This window comes from Zootoca vivipara, chromosome Z2 (genome assembly GCF_965207765.1).
Source record: "Zootoca vivipara chromosome Z2, rZooViv2.hap1.1, whole genome shotgun sequence".
NCBI classification, from domain to species: Eukaryota; Metazoa; Chordata; class Lepidosauria; order Squamata; family Lacertidae; genus Zootoca; species Zootoca vivipara.
In genome coordinates this window covers 1,796,652-1,803,138 of record NC_142585.1, presented here as the reverse complement: position 1 = coordinate 1,803,138, position 6,487 = coordinate 1,796,652, and the positions used below count along the sequence as shown (strand labels likewise).

The 6,487-nt window shown below is 45.9% G+C and overlaps 1 pseudogene; it reads right to left on the bottom strand.

Annotated features, from left to right (window-relative positions):
* Positions 1-3,857: 3,857 nt before the first annotated feature.
* On the bottom strand, positions 3,858-4,877 carry LOC148686523 (claudin-34-like; annotated as a pseudogene).
* Between the last annotated feature and the right edge of the window lie 1,610 nt (positions 4,878-6,487).

Here is a 6,487-nt window from a genome sequence, read left to right as displayed (position 1 = left end):
GGGGGGTGTAGCTTTGACAGACACAGTGATGTTTATAAAAAGCAGTGGTGTTCCAGTCTGCCCCCCCTCCTGCATCTGTATACTTTAAATCAGGGGTGGCCACCTCCCAACAGACTCTGATCTACTCACAGAGTTTAAAACTGGGAGTGATCTACCCCCTTGTGGGGGGGTTTAGGTCAAAGCTGTTGAGTTTTTTTTAGGAAGGGGAGCCCTGTTTTTTGGGGTTTAGGTCAAACTTGTTGAGCTTCTTTTAGGAGGGAGGGAGGCCCATTTTTGTTTAGGGCTTCATGTCATAGTTCAACTTTTTTTAGGGAGGAGGAAAATTTTGGGTGAGCTTTTTTTAGGGGTGCCAGTGACCTACCAGTGATCTACCACAGACATCCAGTGATCTGCTGGTAGATCACAATCTACCTGTTGGATGTGCCTGCTGTAAATCAAGCAGAGAGAAAGCTGCTTACAAGGCTCCTGTACAGGCGTACCGGTATCTTCCTCTTGGTGCAGAGTTCCAGCATCACAGCGTCACCCAGAGGCACCCACAAATATGAGTTATCCCTCTCTCTATTTCTTCCTTCCTTCCCTCCCTCTTCCATCCTTAATAAAATACTGGGGGGGCAGATAAGCCCCACATAGAAAGCCCATCAACATGGGGGGATGACTCTTTCAAATACGGTATTTACCAGTAATGGGGGGGGGGAGGCACCTAGGCCTCTAGGAGTTGGCTGCTATGCCTTGGAGTAGGACAATTCAAGAAAGCAGAATGATGCATATGCTATGGTAATATATCAATAGAATCATAGTTGGAAGGGATCACAAGGGTCATCTAGTCCAACCCCCTGCAATGCAGGACTTTTTTCCTAAGGTGGGGCTTGAACCCACGACATGGTTGAAATATTATGCTGATATGCAGCAATGCCTCGGAGCCTTGCCTCGCCCGCCCTGCCACCCCCTCTCGCCTGCTATATTCATTAGACCTCACCCTAATTATGGGACTCCGAGGCACTGCACATCAACTTCATAGCTCAGAGGATGATGCCCTGTGGCTTAGCAGGATGCAGGTTTATAGCAAGTTCCACATCTGGGCACCTGGACGACATGGTTGAAATATTATGCTGATATGCAGCAACGCCTCGGAGCCGTCGTGGCTGCGGCCGTGCCTTGCCTCGCCCTCGCCCGCCCTGCCACCCCCTCTCGCCTGCCCGACCCTCCCGTCCTCTCCAGCCAAGCAGGGTAGCCACCAACGCTGCCAGCCCCAGAAGCACAAGGTGGCCGCTGCCGCCGCCACTGCCACAATGTCCTCGGGCCCGCTGGCCCTGTAGCCCCGCCCACATTCCCACTTTGTGGCCCCGCCCCTCCCATGCCTTGGCCCCACCCCTGAACGACCATGGCTTCCCCCCCCCCCCTAGTTTTGATCCTGGCTACGCCCCTGCTACTGGTGTTAAACGGGGATGCATTTTGGCCTCTTTCTTGTTTAATTTTTATATTAATGACATAGTTAAAGAACTGGAGGGCCTGCAGTTTGCCCCTGCCACAATTCTTGATCAGAAACTCTCTTGTTTTAATGTACGCCAATGACCTAGTACTTGTATCTAGAACCCAGTTGGGCCTGAGGCGATTGCTTGCAAAAAATAAGCTCATATTGCAAGAGGAATGCCTTATCCATAAATTACGATAAAACGCAGGTCATTGTATTTGGGAAGCGCCCTAAAAAGCATGTTTGGCACCTGGACAAACACATCATAAACCAAGTAAAGACGTTCAAATACCTGGGACTGGTTTATTCAGAAATGGCATCTTGGAATGCACAGCTGTCCAATATTAAATTGCAAGCCTTTTAAATATTCTTCAAATATTAAATAAAGGCAAGGAGTGAGTTCCCAGGAATTGCAAGCCCCCTGGTGATGAATCAACCATATATTAAATAAATGCAAGGAGTGAAACACTATTTTCGGAACCAAGGTGTCCGTGCTTTAAAAGCAGGCTGCAGTGCTTTTCAAAGGGTATAGGTAAAGGACCCCTGACAGTTAAGCCCAGTCGCAAACGACTCTGGGGTTGCATGCTCATCTTGCTTTACTGGCCGAGGGAGCCGGCGTTTGTCCACAGACAGTTTTTCCAGGTCATGTGGCCAGCAGGACTTCTGGCGAAACCAGAGCAGTGCACGGAAACGCCGTTTACTGTCCTGCACCTTGACGTGGTTTCGAACTGCTAGGTTGGCAGGAGCAGGGACCGAGCAATGGGAGCTCACCCCGTCAAATACGCAAGTTGGATAACGTCAGATTTTTGCTGAAATTGTGACCCCACGGGTTAGGGACTTTTTCAAAAAAATGTTTACTTGCAGGTTAAGGCGTTGAGGGTTTATTCCCACCCCCTATGATGAAACGTGACTTTTGCAGCACCAAACCTTGCAGGGGAGAATTTGCAACTGTCTGGCACCATTTTTCAGTGAATTGGATCGCATCAGATTTTTGGTGAAATTGTGACCCTACAGGTTAGGGATTTTTTTAAAAAAAAAATTCCACGGGTTAAGGCATCAAGGGCTGATTTTTTTTGGCCTATGATAATAAAAAAAAACCCTCTTGTTTCCACCACTAAACCTTGCAGTGAAGAATTTGCAACACTTTGGCAGTATTTTTGAGTGAATTGGGTAACATCAGATTTTGGGTGAAATTGGGAAGGTTAGGGATTTTTTCTAAAAAAAGTTTTTTCTGTGGGTTAAGGCGTCAAGGGCTGATTTTGGGGGGCCTATGATAAAACATGCCTTTTGCACCACCAAACCATGCAGTGGAGAATTTGGCACCATTTTTGAGTGAATTGGATAACATCAGATTTTGGGTGAAATTGTGAAGCCATGGGTTAGGGATTTTTTCAAAAAAATGTTTTCCTGCGCATTAAGACACCAATGGTTTTTTGTTTTTTTTGTTGTTGTTGTTTTGTTTTGTTGTTGTTGTTTTGCCTCTGATAAAAATCCTTCTGTTTCCAGCCCCAAAATTGCAGGGGAGAATTTGCAACTGTTTGGCACCATTTTTGAGTGAAATGGATAACATCAGATTTTTGGTGAAAATGTGACCCCCATGGGTTAGGGATTTTTAATAAAAAAAAATTCCCCGTGTGTTAAGACACCAGGGGTTATTTTTTTTGGGTCTATGATTTAAAAAAACCCTTTTTTTCACCAGCAAACCTTGAAGGGGAATATTTGCAATGTTTGGCACCATTTTTGAGTGAATTGGATAACATCAGATTTTGCGTGAAATTGTGACCCCGTGGGTTTGCAATTTTTTCTTGTATAAAGAATAAAAACACAAAAAACCCAGAGCTGGAGCAAGAAGGCATCTTCAAATATTAAATAAAGGCAAGGAGTGAGTTCCCAGGAATTGCAAGCCCCCTGGTGATGATGAATCAACCATATATTAAATAAATGCAAGGAGTGAAATACCATTTTCAGAACCAAGGTGTCCATGATTTAAAATTGCTTTTGAGTCTAGAGGTCTCCAAAACACCCCCCAATAAATCACACTTCACACAGAAATGTAAGTTTGAGGTTTTTGGCATAATTTTGGCCACAACTTTATTTAAAATACTTCATTTAAAATACAAAATGTGAGTGGTTGCTTAGGAAATGAAAGAGCTGATAAAAAAAATGTAAATCTATGAGTAGACACAGGAAAGATATCCAGAAGAGGAGGAAGCTAATGGGAACAAGGACACAAATGCTAGAAAACACATAAAAGAGGCCTCCATGTGACTCCCTGCAACAGGGAATAGTAAACTATCAGATCCATGTCCACGCAGATCTCTACACCCACCCACCCACACCCCAATGGTGTGGGGGGGGAGTGATCTGCGTGGATCTGGATCTGATGCTATTCCATGTTGCAGGGAGTCACATGTATAATAGTATGTTTTGGAACTTCAGGTGGGCTTGGAGATGCACAGCTTTCCTCTATATCCACGATGCAGGATTCGTTTTGAATGTCAAGATCTTCTGACTGGTTTTCCGGTATATCCACGATGCAGGATTGGTTTCGAGTGTCAAGATCTTCTGCCTGGCTTTCCTGTATCTCAACAGTGGAGGATTTCTCTTTAATTACCAGATCCAGCAGAGAACCACACTTTGCACAAATAGTTAGACTCTTGCTTTTTACCGAATTTCCTGGGGTAATCACCACTGCAATCTCTATTCAATATGGATCTGTTGTGGTGGTCCTGATGCAAAATCTCTCCATCCCAACCAATGCTGCACTCAGCAGCTGGAAACCCGCAGCGATATAGCCAAGATAAATAGAAGGTCCAATATGCTGCTCGCTGGGAATTGGAGGCAATTCAAAAGTTTCTGGGAAGTCAATTTTCCCATTCTGCAAGACAGAAGACATGTTCCATATCACAGAAATCAGGACAAGGATCCCTGCAGGTATGTTCAGGAACGCTCCAAGCCTTAAAAAGGTTAAGAGGAAATCCTCGTGTTTTCCGGGCTCGAACACATTGCACAAGGCAAATGATATTAATACTAGGGCGGCTGAACTCATAGTGGAAGCTAAGGCCATTAAGTCCTGAGCAATAAAAATTTCCCTTGGGAGGGTTGGATATTGCTCAGTGAGACCTTCACAATGCCAAAAAGAGTTGCCGTCGTCAGAAGGGTTTCTCCAAAAACAGACATTCCAGATTCCAATCCAGATGTTTCCAGAGCCGTTCTCTCCACGCCACACTCTCCAGTTGACACTGGCTGTGGTTGCAATGCACAGAATGCAAGCCAAAATACTCATCAAGAACCCACAGAACTGGAGGCAAGAAACTACGCTCAGCAATCTCCCCACCAGGGAGCCTTCTCTCACCCGCAGGGGGGGGTTGGAGAATAGAGGACCCAGGGAGACTTTGGCAGACATCCTAGAAACAAAAGGGAAGACAACATACAGTGAGGAATAACAAGCATGTCTAGTCATTGAAGGACATCCTCCCTACTGGCCAGAAAGAAGCAGCAAAAGAAAGAGTTCCCCTGCTCTCTCCCACCGCCTGGTTAGGTATAGACATCTGATCCAGAGAAGCCGGCACACATACCGGTACTTTCTTCCAGCACACTGCTCCTGATTGAATATACTGTTGCATTGTTCCTGTGAAAATGGCCCTAACCACAGCAACCTGTTGTGGATGGGAATCTGCTCGTGATTTCGCTGTTTTGCTATCTGCTACTGCAGCTATCCGGGACCCAGGTGGCGCTGTGGTTAAACCACTGAGCCTAGAGCTTGCTGATCAGAAGGTCGGCGGTTCGAATCCCTGTGACGGGGTGAGCTCCCGTTGCTTGGTCCCAGCTCCTGCCAACCTAGCAGTTCGAAAGCACGTCAAAATGCAAGTAGATAAATAGGGACCGCTTCGGCGGGAAGGTAAACGGCGTTTCTGTGTGCTGCTCTGGTTTGCCAGAAGCAGCTTTGTCATGCTGGCCACATGACCTGGAAGCTATACGCAGGCTCCCTCGGCCAATAATGTGAGATGAGCGCGCAACCCCAGAGTCGGTCACGACTGGACCTAATGGTCAGGGGTCCCTTTACCTTTTACTGCATCTATCCTTTCCCACAGAGCAGAAACACACCTGATGGCATAGTGAGGAATGTTTAATCCCTACACTTACGTGAAATGCGTTCCTCAGCTAGAGTCTAGCAGGCCAGGAATAGAACAGGTATTTGCTAGGTGCTCCTGAGCCTCAAAAAGACTCAGCTGCTGGCCACTGGGCTGACGTTCACCTGAGCAGCCAGCCACAGCAGCAACTGCTCTGCAGAATTCTTAGGTCGGTTACAGTCCAGTTAGAATCCTGACAGCAAGACAAATCATAACTCCAGGGTACTGGTCATTTGGAACAGCAGGAAAGTGGGAAATGGGAGGGAACTCAGTTCCCTTCTTTCCAAATGCAGAGGGTCTATTCCAGAACACTGTGCAATTCAAACACGTTCTTCCTGAAGTCAGATTCAGAGCAGTTCCAGGAGTAAAAATGTGATTGGTGTATCTCAGTACAGATTTGCTTGATGGTCCTGCATGCATTTCATAAAGGATCTCCATTTACAAGAGAGGCTAATAGCATTAGGCCCTGAACAATCAGAATTTCCTTGGCAAAATTATTGAAGACTCCTTACAAACCTATCATTCTTCTTGGCTGTCACAACTTGTTTGGACATTATAGTAAGGGACAAGATCTTAGCTCTTTTCCTTTGCACTGGGACCACATGAAATTTGTGCCATGGGACCCCATCAGTCACACCAATACAGGCAACACCATTTTTAGAACCAAGGTGTCCGTGATTTAAAATCGATTTTGCGTGTAGAGGTCTCCAAAACACCCCCCAATAAATCACACTTCAAACAGAAATTTAAGTTTGAGGGTTTTGGCATAATTTTGGCCACAACTTTATTTCAAATACAAAATGTGAGTGGTTGCTTAGGCATTAGTTACAACTATCTGACATCCGCCCGCCTGCGGAAGTCAGGGCGAGGAATAGAAATTGAG